Source organism: Platalea leucorodia (assembly GCF_965183815.1).
Source record: "Platalea leucorodia genome assembly, chromosome: 4".
In the NCBI taxonomy this organism is placed as follows: domain Eukaryota; kingdom Metazoa; phylum Chordata; class Aves; order Pelecaniformes; family Threskiornithidae; genus Platalea; species Platalea leucorodia.
In genome coordinates, this window is record NC_138826.1 from 31,424,874 (window position 1) to 31,439,922 (window position 15,049).

The 15,049-nt window shown below is 35.6% G+C and overlaps 1 protein-coding gene across 6 annotated transcripts in view; it reads right to left on the minus strand.

Annotated features, from left to right (window-relative positions):
* Positions 1-15,049, minus strand: part of SHLD2 (shieldin complex subunit 2) — a 44,337-nt gene that overhangs the window by 26,893 nt on the left and 2,395 nt on the right. The window lies entirely within an intron of this gene.

Below are 15,049 nucleotides of genomic sequence, written 5' to 3' on the forward strand. Positions count from 1 at the left end.
CTTATCTGCAGTGCTTTCAGTAACAAAATGCTTTTTTGAATATGAAACACCTGTGATTTAGGCATTGCGATAGAAACCTTCCTAAATACTCCTGCAGCAGAAGCAGGGAGATCGATAATTTAAACCAAAATCAGTGTTTTGAGAAGTTCCATACAGTCTGACACTTTTCCAAAAGTTAAATCAGAATACTGAATAAAAGGCTAGAAACACCAAGCTGCTGTTTATAACTGTTACTGAACTATTAACATAACTAAGGCAAGCAATCAAATGGCATTGCTAACATTTAATGTGTACCTACTTGCCTACAGGATCAAGGCCTGTGGTTTCTAAAGTTGTGCTCTAAAAGGAAAATATTTTCCTTGATCTGAAATAAAGACATTTCTTCTGTAAATATAAGCTTGGATCATGTGGAGGCATCTACTCAGCAGTTGCATCAGCTATTTTAAAAGAATTATTTTTTGGAACCAAATAATGCAAAAATCTGAACACTAATAATACATTTTCAATTCAGCCACTGAGATGGTCTTCATTGTGTTTGAAAACTGGAGTAAAGGTAGTAGGCTTTTGTGATTAACTTGATAATTCTTTCCTCACTGCCTTCGTGCCTTGCGAGATCTCCTTTTAAGTAAATGCTATTTATTGATTTTTGTTTTGCAATACATAAAAACATATAATTAAGGAGGTATGAACATACTGTGGCTGTTACAAACAAAAGAAGTTAAAAGTTCTGAAGAACAGTGACCTTTTGAGTAGGAAAGAAAGATAAAGGTAAAAGGTCAAAGATACACAAAAGTGCTGTGCATGTTCTGTTGAAGAACACTCATTCCCCAAACCCTTATTTTTGAGAACTATTTAAACAACTAAACTGCTATATAGAAAAATATTCTTCCAGATATTTCAGCATCTTCAAAAAACTCACAATATTAGAATGACATCATAACGGCTTTTTTTAGAAAATAGGTTAAGTCTGCAGAAAACTATCCACATGTATCATTACCAATGAAAAAAATCTATTTTAGGACTTAAACCTCCTGATAAACTGAGGCTGATAAAACAATACAAAACCTAAGATAAAAGTGAGGCAACTGGTCAAAGAAACATCATCATAATAGCCCTATTTCCATCAGATTATCTGCCTGTAGATCTATTAGGATCAGATGATAAAAACCCCAAAATATCAAGCTAGCATCAGCTTTTATTTTTTTCTTGTAAAAGTCTTATCTGTTTTCCTAAACTGATTTTTGTTGACCAATCAGGAAAATAGAACTTTTTTTTCTACACTGAGCAACAATTCATTGGGCTTTGATTGAATGGATTTCTGTAAAATCTATTTCCAGAACAGCAAATACCTTTCAGCTTGACTTAGTAACACAAGTGCCAGAACATCACTATGATATTGTGCAACAGGCACATAATACTAATCAGGGACACCTTCCTGCACAAATCCAGTGTATTTCTCAAAAAAACCAAAAAAACCAAAACCAAAACAAAACAAAAAAACCAAAACAAACAAACAAACAAAAAACACCCAACATTCTTATTTAGGTTCAAATCATGTGAGCCAGTATTTCACATTATGCAAGTTTTTGGAATCCACAACAATTAAATACTTCACTGCGATTAACTGGTTATAGCACACAGATAGCCATAATCAGAGGCTGCTCTCTCAATTGCAGTTGCTTTAGTGGCTTGGGAAAGAGAATTTACTCCCCCATATTGTATATGGCTTCTACCCTATGGCAGAAAAAAAAAATATTTACACTACAAAGCCATCACGTATTTTCTCAACTTTACAAAAGCCTCACTCAAAAAAGGTGAAGTTCTGTAACAAAAAAAAAAAAAAAAAAAAAAGGATGCTGACTGCACATTCATAGACAAAAATGAGATATTATCAATGTTTTGGACAACAGCTGTAGGTAAGACTGTGCTGTGCTTTTGTACTGTGGGAGACAGGGTGTTGAAAAGGTACCATTCATAAGTTTACTTAGGTGGGACAAATCAGCAATCTACTAGTGTTCGTAAAATGCCTTTCACAAGTGAATATGCTAGCAGTAGACTTCAACAAAAGCTGAACTTCCTCTTGCATTTAAGGCAAGTGGGGTATTTTTTCATTTGTCAGCATCACTAAACAAGTTAGATGTCTGTTAACTAAAAAAACCAGCCACCCACTCAAAGAAGTCATACTAGGGAGCATACAAGTCATCACTAGATCAAGATGTACCCCAAGGCTGTGCAAAACTAGAAACTACACAAGCAGCTCCGGAAGAAGCCAGATGGCATATAAGCCCACAAGACCTCTTCAGACCAATAGCTCAATCAGGAGTTCATTTATCTCCTCACTGGTTATGCAGGATCTCCCCAGAAGAGCAAATATTTAATCTTCCTGTAAACAGAAACAACAGCAAGTATTTTTTTACAGGACTGAACTTATGGCACCAGACCTCTTCTATTCTTTCCCAACCCTGAGCCACATTCTGCATATTTTATCTATTTTTGTAGTATGCAGCTACATCCTTCACGTGGTATCGTTAGTGTATTTTTGTGAGGTTCAAAGTAACTGGTGATCTGATATACTAAATAGCTGACCTCACCAATACTTTCATGTCTCAGGAAGATGAAAGCTGGCTTCACACAAAATTTCTATAAATCTAAAGTCTGAAAAGGAAAGTTCATAACACAAGCTTCCGATGTGAATGTTGTATTTTAAACAAAACCCTTGACAGACATTAACTACATGACAGTACCGACTTCTATATCCACATCTCTATTATTTCTGTTCTTGAAAATACAAAGAAATTTCCAGGTTATTTTAGGATCTTCCTATTGCACACACTACCTTCCCCCCACCCAAGAATACACTTCAGCTCTAACAACTTAAAGATATAAACCTCTCAACTTCTAGACTGAAGAGTGGAAGATTTTTTCAGAGATAAAGCTCCCTTAAGGAAATACAACCTTCAGACTTGGGCCAAGCTGGCTCCATACAATAGTGAATAGCACTACAAAGATCACAGATGGTTCACTGCACACACTAGCTCCTTATTGCGGCTACAGAAGAAACATACCTGCCATCTTGTTTATAGAACTGTATATATGTCAGCCAAGCAAAAGCTCTTTCATGGGTATTATGGCTAAGGTGTGAAGTTGTTAACTTACTAGAGCACTGCAGAAAAATAAACATAAATATTTCGGAGTATTTTAAGTTAGTGAAAACTACAGTGAAACTTCTGAAAACAGAAAGAAAACTTTTAAAGTCCTTTAGCATTTACCTAGCAAAAAATTAAGATATGATACATAAAGGAAATTAACATTAGCTTTTTAATATATAAGCCTTTACATTTCAATGGTTTAGATAGATGTTAGTTTAGCAAACTGGTTAAGCTTTAACAGAGAACAGGTGACACTGAGTAACTATCAACACAGCTGACTGAGCCAAAGGTGCCTTTTAGATGCAAATTTCCCTATTTCAAAGAGGTAACTTTTCTCTCAGACTTTAAGGCAGCAATGCACTTAGACTAGTTATTCAAAATAATTTGATTGATTATACTTCAAAAAAATTGTAGATCACAATTTCTACCCTACTATGCCCATAAAAGTTAAATGAAATCATCACAATTGAACAAAATCTGTGAATAAAATGTTTGAAACATTGATTTATATGGCCTGCACATATATCTACCCTTTTCCATGGCAGTTCAGCTGTCTGAAAACACCTCATGCAAAATCAAAAAACTCAAGGTATGGTGTTACAGGTCATCTTGGGTCTTCCTCTACTGTTGTAAGTCACAGTGCATAGCACTACTGCATAGCACCATGACCACTGATAAAAACTTTATTGTACCTACGTTCTCAGTAAAGATGCATCATTTTCTTCACTGTTTTTATGTTACAGGCAATACCTCAACTATTTTCTGTACCATGCTAATATGACTATTGCTGTGTACCTTCACTCAGTTGCCTTTAACTCAATAAAACTTTTACAAATTATTTTATTACTTGCAGTACTACATAGTCCTCATTTTGAGGTGTATTACACTAAGAGGTTGAGACCAGTCCTGTCTGCCTGACTGAAAAAAGTCTTCAACATCATTTATTTCCCCCTCACCATTTTAATACCTGGGAATATTCTGCCCACCTTAACTCTTCCATCATGTGCTTTGGGAGAAAGTCCAGCCAAGTATATGCAGACTTAACAAGTTCACATACACCAGCGACCCACTCAGAGGAAAGCACCTTTCTTCAGAGAGAAGCTGGTACTCTAGATGACCAGTCTTGCCACCAAAGTGAGTTGACAAAGCCAACAATAAAAAAATGTGAAGGAACCATAAATTTTAAGTTGTGTAACTTTAAAAGCTCCTGAAGTATGAAGAGTTAAGTGTGGAAATTACGGAGGTTTATCTATTTATCCATTTGTATTCATGCAGAAGCTGCTCCAAGCTGAAGTAAAACCATAAATTGCTTCCAAGTATAATTCAATATAATGAGGAAAGAGTAGAGATTTAACAAATGCCCACCTCACAGTTTAGTTAACACTTTGTGTACTGCAATGGCAATCCTGTTTGCAAATACAATTTTTTCTGTATGCCAAATGTCGCAAGTTCTATACTTGAACTTTACTAGGAAAGAAACAATGTGACTGACAGTGTACACAAGGCCAATGTGGCTACTAGTGTACTAGCGTAATTTTTATCCACACAACCACGTGAACTGCTATACAAAGCTAAAATCACAGTAGTTTTCAGAAAAATATTTTAAAACACACTAGTAGGAAGTTTTCATATAGAACAGAAATGGCAGTATCAATGTTAGAAATCTATCTTTTTAAGAAGAGTTCTGTTTAACGCCCCAATACACAAACGAGTTTGGTACTAAAGTAGCTCTGAATAGTCTTCTGTAACCTGCCCTTGTTCTATGTCAACTGACATACTTTTACAGAAAGACAGTTACAACTATGTATGACTCGTGGTACTTCAGCTTCATGTGCACACAGCCGAATTTTACCTTCTGTAAAGACCTGAAAGAGGAAAATTAGAGGTAAAATATATTATGATTAATGCAGGGAGGCAAAGAAATACAGGGAACCTTGCTATCCATTTCATATCAAACTATTCTATGTATTTAGCTAATGATTTGAGTAACTCCAGATTTTACTTGCTTGTGTTAGGAAGCACATAGAATATAAATAATCAGCTATGATAGTATTGAGCATATAGCAGGTTATGAGTAAACACACATTGGTTTTGTCCTTCCCATAAATTTCACATTAAGACCTGTTTATACAAGCTGACTTTAAAAGATTTTACAATTAGTAGATAAAGCAGAAAACCAAAAAGCTATTACATTAAACATATGACCTATTATCTTTCTCCAGAGATTAGTAACCTTTACGACTGACCAGAGAAAGGAATTTAAACAGCAGTACAGTTTGTTCTATCTTAGCTAATGTTCTGAGTTACCTGACATCTCATTGCAAGAACTATACTGATGTTTACACTATATATATAAAGCTTTATCTTGCAGCTAAAACTAATAAACCATCCAAATTAATGGCAGTTTAGAAGCCGTGATTCCATAACAACAAACATTAAATGAAATACGGCAACATTTCATGTTAACCATTACAAAATGCTGGAGCAGAAGAAAAAATCTAAGAGAGAAAATAAAAATACATAAAACCAAACTAAGCTATCACGTTTTTCAGCACAAATCTAAAAAGCAACAAATGGAGATTCAGTTTATAGTATGGAAATCACATTAAAAAAATAATTGAAGGCATCTTCCCCAAAATAAAGATAGTATTCATTCATTAAACAGAAGGCATTCGGTGACAAACGAGAACCAAAATATTAACATGTTAACTTAAAGCTTTTCTCAACAGGAACTTGTATGACATTACAATATATTATACAATATATTATGAACTGCAGCTGCCAACAGAAAAACCATGCAGAAAACTGAATAGTCAGGTCACAGTGAGAAAAAATTAGTAGGTGATGGGTTATGGATGGAAGCCTCCAATCTTCACAAAATAAGCAAGTGCAAGTACTTGATTTGATGAAGCTAGGAAGAAAAACACCCAAAGCAGTGTCCATTTAAATTGTATTCCTCATTAAAAAAGGCAAATACAGAAGAGGGAAAAGGTAACATCACAATGTACAAAAGAATTAAGACCTGTGTAATCATACTGTGTAGTTCTTAATTCTTTTACACATTATCATGTTACTTGATGCTCCTTTCTCAGTTTGGTAAACAAATAAGTTTTACTCCACCAGCTCTCAAGGAAGTTAAAATTCTAATCCCAAATGGGAACCAGCTGTCAAGTCCCTTTACCTATGCCTATCCCTTTAACTTGGGAAACCCGGTGTTTAGTATACAAGTACTTACATTTTAAATCCAGGTAATTTTAAAGTCTGAAACCCTGATCCTGAAAGCTACTCTATGCAGATACCATTCTCCAAGTACCCCTGAAATGACACATTGTTTAGCAGGCATCTCAGATTTTCACTGGGCATGTGAAAATGGAGAGAGAGGCTGTCCATCAGTAGTATTCTCCACTGCTGAGCAATGCAAAACCACTTGTACTGTACTGCTGTATAGAATGGTGGTGTTATGGAAAGTTTTTTCCTCCCCAATCAGAGCCCAGCTTCTTAAGATTGTAAACATCATAAAATGAAAGATCAAAAAAAAAAATCTTGACTCAAATTTATCTTTCAAGAAAAGAAGAATCTCTCTTGCAGGCAACATTACTATTTTAGAAAGGGGTGAGGAAACCTTACTTGAGACTTTGAAAGAAAGGGTTTTGATCTATTCAACTGCTCATCTTGTATGAATCAAAATACAGTTTAGTGGGGATTGAAGCGGTTCCCATTTAAAAGCTATCTAGGGTTTTCCACATTACATTAGATTTCCAGCCTAGTTCCAGGCTCCATGATAGAAATTTGCCACCACGCTTCATACTAATAACAGTACTCATGATAATTCAAGAGTGGTCTAATCCCATTATCCAAAGAAGGAAATACCGACTTCTCAGGTCAAGAACTAGATGTCAAGAGCAGTACTACTGGAAGAAAGCTTGTCATTGATCTTTAGGATTCATAGGATGCTTTATAAGCACTGATGCAATAAGGGGTTTGATCTTGACTGATTATCCTACTGTAGGAATGAGAGTCTCATGCCTGAGAAGTCAGAGCTCTGTCCACTGGGGTTACATTGCTGTACGCAGGAAGGTTGGGGAATAGCAAAACTGCCACGTCTGTACTCCCAACAGGTCAATTAGAATTAGTACTCCATGCAGTTAAAGACCTGATAAAGTCACCTTGGTCCATCTCATCTCCAGATTTTATGTTCTCTTATGATCTAGGATGGGAAAACAAAATAGAAAAAAACAAGTGCAGATAAAGCTCAAGAAATTACACTGCTTTAAAGAAGTTGATCTGACATTCTCAGCAAAAAGGCACGATCGTATCTACACTGGCACATTCCCAAAGAACTCATGCCAATTCCAGTATCTATTGCCTTTGTTTGTTGAGTACTTTCACCTTACTTGGCAATTTAGAAATGTTAATAACCAAATATAGCCACAGGTCAAGTTATATTACCTTTTCTTCACCCGTCATCATCTAATTAGCTGGATGAAGACTTGCTGAAAGACTGATTTTTTTCAGACACATTAAGCACATGGTGTGGAAATAATTGAAATAAAATCTGCTGGAAAAACACATATGTAATGTATTTGACAATCATTCCTTTTATCCAAACTGACGCATTAAAGTAGCTGCAGATAGTATTTGTTATTCCAAGAGAACTTCTGCTTATTTCTCCAACACTAATTTCTATGGATTCTTTTAATCCAACAGAACCTGGCAAATCTTACATAGCTTATATTTTTCGTTATCTTCAACATAAAACGCATGTAGTTCCATTAGAGCTCACTGCTTCTGTTCCTAACAAGGAAAAAACTTAGTAAATTTAATATGCTCTGATAAAGGCTAAACATTCAAGACAGGAAGTATTTTACTTATCACTTGGAAGACAATCTAAGACTTTCCTGTATTTCTTGAGAAAACCTAAGTTTGACAGGAAAGAAAAATTATATCAGTTTATTAGAAAAGCAAATCCCATGAGTTTCTCATTGAGAATAAATACCACCCATGCTCTGTAATTTCTGACCTATATTCGTTCAGGTATGAGGATCATACAAGTTTGCATAACCAGCTCAGCTCCAAATGATACTCAATATATTTCTCCTCCCCATACCTTTAAAAAGGTAGGGGATAAATTATCATCTGTTTTTCTTATGGGAACCGAGGCTAGGAAAGAGTAAGTTACTTTGGCTCACACAGTAGGCCGAAACAAGTGCAGAACTCACTCTGTGTGAATCTTTCATTCTCATACTTTAAACATTGCACTATCATTCCCCAGTGCGTAATCCTTTGCCTTTTTTGATAAGTCACAAAACTATCCTTTTCATCTCAACTTTTCAGCTTACCTATTGAGATTTTAACATTCATTATCTCTGGTTATTCCATTTCTATATCTGGAATTTTCTGTCTTCCTGCAATGTAAGATTTATTGTCCTCCTCAGTCAAATTCTTTTATTCCTTACTTGAAGTCTCAGGTGTTGACTTACACCAGCATAAAATAATCAAATGATTCAAAGCTGGTATTAACACAGGGCACTCAGTGTTACTTATTTTTTTGTTTAGTTCTTGAACCTCATACACTATTTGAAAGATGTTTTCTTTTACCTTATTCATTGTGCAGAACCTAGCCACACAACTAAGCCTTAATTTTCAAAATGTTAAAAATTACTTTAAAATGTAAGTCCTGAGGCAGTGTGCTATATTCTGATATGACTTTAAGACTCATACACTCTGGGAAAGAAAAAAGGTGATGAGAGTACAATGTTTTGCCAAATAAGATATTTTTTTCTTTTAGTAAACAGGCTCATTAATTTCTTTGACTTAAAATAACCTTCACTAAATTAGCCACATAATAAACAAGAATAAATTAAGCCTAAAACTAAACAACACTAATGGACTTGCACTACAAGTATGGGTTCACTGGTAGGTGAGGCATAAAGTATACAGGGGGAACAGAACAGCGAAGGAGACTGCCTTCTTTTTCCTTCCTTCTCCTCTATTACCTTCATGAGGTATTTGTCACATGAGGAAGAAGTTAAATTTCTGCTTATATAGCCCAATGTTACATTTATTTATATAACTGCCACAATGCTAATGTAGACTATAAACCTGAGATGAACATATAGCACACACACTGTTCAAGAAAGTTGGTGTCTAATGATAACTGTGAACCATCTAAAAGCATACATTATTTAGATTGCCAGTTAGTTTTCCTTTACTAAAGACAAACACCAGCTTATCTGAAAAACTAATCTGATAAGACAAAACAAAAGAAATCAAGATAAGCTTTTACAAGTTCCATGACGATTTTAACTCATTTAGTCAGATGACAGCAATATAACACTCCTTTTGAAATCAGAAAATCTGTTACCAATGATGTGCAGAGGCGCTACCTTACCAGTATTTCAAAATAAGCTTACCTTCAACCTACTGACTTTCAAAGGAAAAAACAGAAGAGATAAAGTAGAACAGATAAATTAGACGTTATCTTGCCAACATTGACAACATTAGACAATAAATAATAATAAAGAAAAACTTCAAAAGCACAAAATCTTCAGCTTGTTAATTAAAAGAAATGTTTATCTAAATCAGATTCTGTGGCAGTGCTGAGGGTTTATAGCAGCAACTGCAAACTGTTCTCATATTAACTGCCAATATCCCTTGGATGCTCCTCACATCTCTGGACACCACTAGGCCCATCCCACCCGTGCTCCTTAAGGTGTCCACTGCTCCCACACCAGCACCAAGTAACAATGACAGCAACAATGCCTCCAGAAGATATTCCAGGATACATAGATTTTGTCTGTCCAGGTTTTGCCACAACTCCATAAGCTGGCACTTACGTCTGACACTGCATGGCTATACATTTAACATGATTGCCATATGGCCACTTAAACACCATATATAATGTGATTTTAATGAACTCCAGCATTTCCACAGAAGGACATTATTAATAAACAAAGTCATTTAACTAGAAGACAGACCAAAAGGACTGGAAAATACCTAACCTTTTTTTGAATACAGTGTTTTCGAAAATTGTTCAAACATGCTCAAGGTGGGACAATTTAATTAAAACAGAAGTATTTCTTATTCTAACCTATTTTCCCATTCTGAGATTCCTCCGGGATGAGCCATTTAACAGTGACTTTTTGCGCTGGATCTCTATATCCAGTGGGCACCACGAACAATATTGAGGTCTGTGAAAGCTTACTAAGAAAATCACATACACATTTTTAGCATGCAGCATAAACTGGATATATATTTTTTTTTTTTTAGGAAATCCGTAATGTATTGAAAAATACCAGCCAAGGTACTCCTGAACTTTTCTGATGAACAATGCCAATTTCAATTGTACCAACAAACTTGAGAGGCAATTCTTAATTCCTTTGTATCTGGGCTTCATCCACCAATATCTTTTCAATCTTTCAGGATTAAGCATTCAAGCATATTTTAACAATATGGATTTGCATAACCAGCCTTCCAAAGTGAAAGAGGATAAAGTTGATTTTGTCAACAGAAATGCAAACAAAAACACTACAGAAGACTAGTATTCTCTAGTTCATAAGAGCTTTAATGTTTGTTATTTAAACAATACACACTTTGTTTATGTCAACAACTTCTGATTGTCAATTGAGCATCAAAGCAAGAAAAAACTGGTTTGCAGTCTCTGACGCTGTGATTCCAGGCTGTTAAGATCTTAGGTATAATTTTCAGCCAGACAGCCAAGGCCACCAAGAGTTGCAAAAAACATCAATTTCAATTTTAAATGTTACTTTCAAACAATTCCTAGTTCGCTCCTGGCAAACCATACTTTCTACTATCTCTTGTTTGCTGTGCTGACAGCAATTCTCTGAAAAATAGGGTAACTTTCTTTCCCTCCTAACCCTATTTAAGGGAACAAAGCTTGCACACTCATAGTGCATCTGTGAAGGTTTTTATGCCTGTATATCAGTTAGCTTTCCCATTACTAGCTTTTTTCATCAGCTAATTTCACGTTTAACAGTTAGATGGGAATCTCAAATATATTGGGTTCGGTAATTGTATCATCCTCTCTTTTGCCTTTTAAACTAGAAATGAGGAAAAACCAAGCAAAAGCTAAATATTATTCCACAAAGACAAAACAGCTGCTTTAACAGATTCTCACTGATCCAGGAACTGAGAAACGAAAAGCCTTCATATTGACCCGCAAAAGCCTCTATCACTTCATGAAGGGCCATGTTGACTGAAAGGTCACTGAAATCAGATTAATTTGTTATAGACTTCAGTAAGCTTCAGATCAGATCCACAGCCTCCAGACAAAGTTACTTTTTGTCCTACCCATTTGAAAAACTGAAGTGGCATTACAAGAAATAACTGTTACAAAAAGTGTATTTGATATTTCTCAGTTATATTACCTGGCGATGCCTATTAGTAATATATTGACAGTAACAGTACCAAAACGTGTCACAGAAATTTTTTGCATATCTATAGACTGTCTAAAGAGATGAGGACATTATCTCCTGCATACATGAAGAGCTTTTTATATCTCTTCTGTCACAGAGCTGAAGTAACCAGTTGGCAACCTCAGTCATCATGCACAGCAACAACATAAACAGATGGAGACGGGAGGCCTTTAAAGCTGATCAACATAAGCACCACCACTTTTCATGGCAATCAAAACTGTATTTACTCATGAGGTAGTTATCAGAATTTATTCAATATTTTCTGATTTCTGCAGCAGAATAATTAACATTTTAAAAGCTCAGGAAACCGCCCTTGACACTTTCTCTGAAATGTTGGTCAATTAGTCCACTTATTGAAGGTTTTTCAAGTACCTTTCACTGAGAGAATTAGGAACCCCTGCCAAATTTATGTTCTAGAAAACAGCTTAATAATTCTATTGCCAGAATTGTAAAATAAGAATGATATCTTGTTGCAGGAGTTCTGGAAAAGTAAAAAAATCTTATGATTGTTTAAATAATAAATTTAAATATTACTTTACTCAGCTACTGATTGTTTTTGTACCAATGCCTCAAGTATTAAAACCAAGACTCTCACTTTAGACTAGCATTTCCTAAAGAAAGTCCCTACTAGGCTAAATCTACCAACTTCCTACTTTACTTGTACACTTATAAGTTTCACTCCCTACTTTTACAGTGCTATAGACAAGCAAAAAAGTTACTATTTACATATGAACGAGATGTTAGCAGCTTATACTTGAATTTAGCAATCATGAAAGCACTTAAATTTAATGCAAAGTAATACATAAAAAGAATGCTAAATAATGAGACCACAGGTACCTAAGCATCTCACTAATAACAGAAAGTATTGGAAACTTTAAAGTCCTTATCTCAACGGCAAATAATCCAAATACTTCTCCAACTCTGCAGTATTACAGAAAGCACATCTCAGATTTGCAGCATGTGCAAATCTAACTTTTGCAGTCTACCTGGAAAACCACCAAATTCAAGTTCTTTTCTATCAAGGCAAAGGGAACAAAGAAAGAAAACCTGCCAGTTGGCTTTCTGGCTTTGGTATGGCTGAACACAGCTGAAGCTATTTATAAAGGAAAATTATCTCACAGACCTCAGTTAAGGGATTCGTAGCTCTTTACCAGAATTTTAAACTCAGCTGGCTCCTCCTTAGCCTCCAAACAATTACATCTAAGTATTGATACCTTATGCTGCCAGTGAAATGGCTTTTCATCAGCTTTAGTCTCTAGTTGGTTGTAAAGAGATGACCGAAATGAAGATTTCTAGTCAAGTGTTCATTTTGTAGAAGTGCTTATATAGACATGTTGCAAATTAAAGGAATCTTCTGGGATTCACCTAATTCATGTGTTGCCTGTATTGGCATCTTGTAGAGCCAGTCCTCTAGCAACACTGAAGCTAGACAACTGTGCCACACTTCTCATTTCATCCCTGTTATACCATGTACTGGCTTGGCATAAAAGGGGAAGAATATAACCAAGAAACGTGGCACTTGGAATAAAATAACTTATTTACAAATTTGGAATTAAAATTAAGCTTGGATTACATTAATCATTCCTTAGATTCTTTAGGCTATAGTGTATTTATTTTATAAAAATATACATATTTAAAAGAACACATGCTTTATCAACATTGCCCCCCATTATTCTGAAGACTGAATGCTGAATGTTCCTGCAGATAAAGAAACAGCCGTCTCTACTTTCACATCCCATGCCAAAAATAACTATACGTGAAGTTTTACTTCAAAGCGTTGTGAAGATGGAAAATGTGATCCATAAAATTTGAGAATATCTCAAGCTAATGATCTGCAAAAGAAATAGATTGCTATTTGGTAGTATGTTAGCATCCTTTGGCATAATATGCAGGCAGCTCCAGTGCAGTAGGATTACTGTGAAGCCCTACATACTTGCTGCCTACCTGCGTACCCTCTATTTAAGAGACATGCACAGGATTTCAACCAAGAGGAACAGGAATAGAACTACAGTTAGTATTCCTGACAGATTTATACCCTCCCATTTGCCCAGTAACTATTATTCAACCATCCACAGATCTGTTAACTCAGAGGCTGAACAGCTTTTCTTCAGCAACAGTTTGGGATAAGGCAATAACCCAAGCTCTCAGCTATTCAGTTACACTACCAAGGTCTACATAAAGCAATACAGCATAACACTTAAGTCCTAGAAAAATAAGCATTTTTGCAACTTCTGGTGAAATGAGGAAGGGAAACATAATTGCTCATACAGGCAATTCAAATGGGAACAAGAACTTGCTTCAACTTGTGTAATATTCTACATCATCCTACTGGGCTAGAACCTCAGTTTTACGACTTGCCACGTTATTTCTGGAATCACTAGGGCAAAAGAAAGTCTTCACATGTAAATGTTACCAATAATTGGACTTCATCTCAACCAATTCTTTAAGCAAAGGGTAAGAACTGCCAAATGCTTCATGTGATATGGCTGACAGCTTAAAATGAAGCTTGCTGAAACAACCGTAATTCCATTTGCAGAGTATTTCAAAATCCATTTTCTGTTCCCAGAAGAAAATTTGTTTACCACAGAAAGGCATTAGTTCTCTGCCCACTGTACAGATCAACTTTCCTCCTGAGCATGCTGTCTAATGGATGTTCAGACTCTGAAGCCTCCGAACTGGAAGCAATCTCAGGGTTAGCCTGGATTCAAAGGGGCTTAGCCAGACAAGGGGCAGAGTTATTCAGAGCCTTGTGAGGATCCCTAATTTCCAGCTTCTCTGCTCTCTCTCACCTACTTTGGTGAGCTGGTAAGGAGACTGGGAGGCAAACTGGGGACAGCTATCCTAGCTTCTGAGAGAATCCAGTACCAGTACATCCTAGGAACATTGTAGCCAAATTGACAAACTTTGATAGAGAACATTAAGCTGAACCTGACCTTTTAATTTTAATAAAAATATATTTTCCATTTATGACACCACTATTAATGATGTCAGACACAGGAAAAAGATTATCCTAGTCACCTACATATTCTCAAATAGCTAATACTTCAAATAATATCATGGATTAAAGCAGGAAGTACTGGATTCCTGTCTGAGAGCACTTTTTTCAATAAAACTTTAAAATTTGACACATAATAAATTTGACTCCACTTGCTATGAAATTGATAATTTACACCTTAAAACTGTGGATTGCTTCAGTGTTCATTATTGTTCTTATATAAAATAAAAATAATCTGTTAAAGTCATATATAAAGATGTTTTAGAAGCAGCTTAGGAAATTAGATCAACTTGTTTGTCTCCCTCACCTATACTTCACAGATTTTAAATAAAAACTTGTACCAATCTATCATGTATACACAGTTAAATATGACCTTGTTGCACAGTCCATGAATCATACAGACAGCTCCTACCACACAGGTACTAAGTTTTCTCTATGTATCTCTCTCTTCAGATGCAGGCCTAAGACCA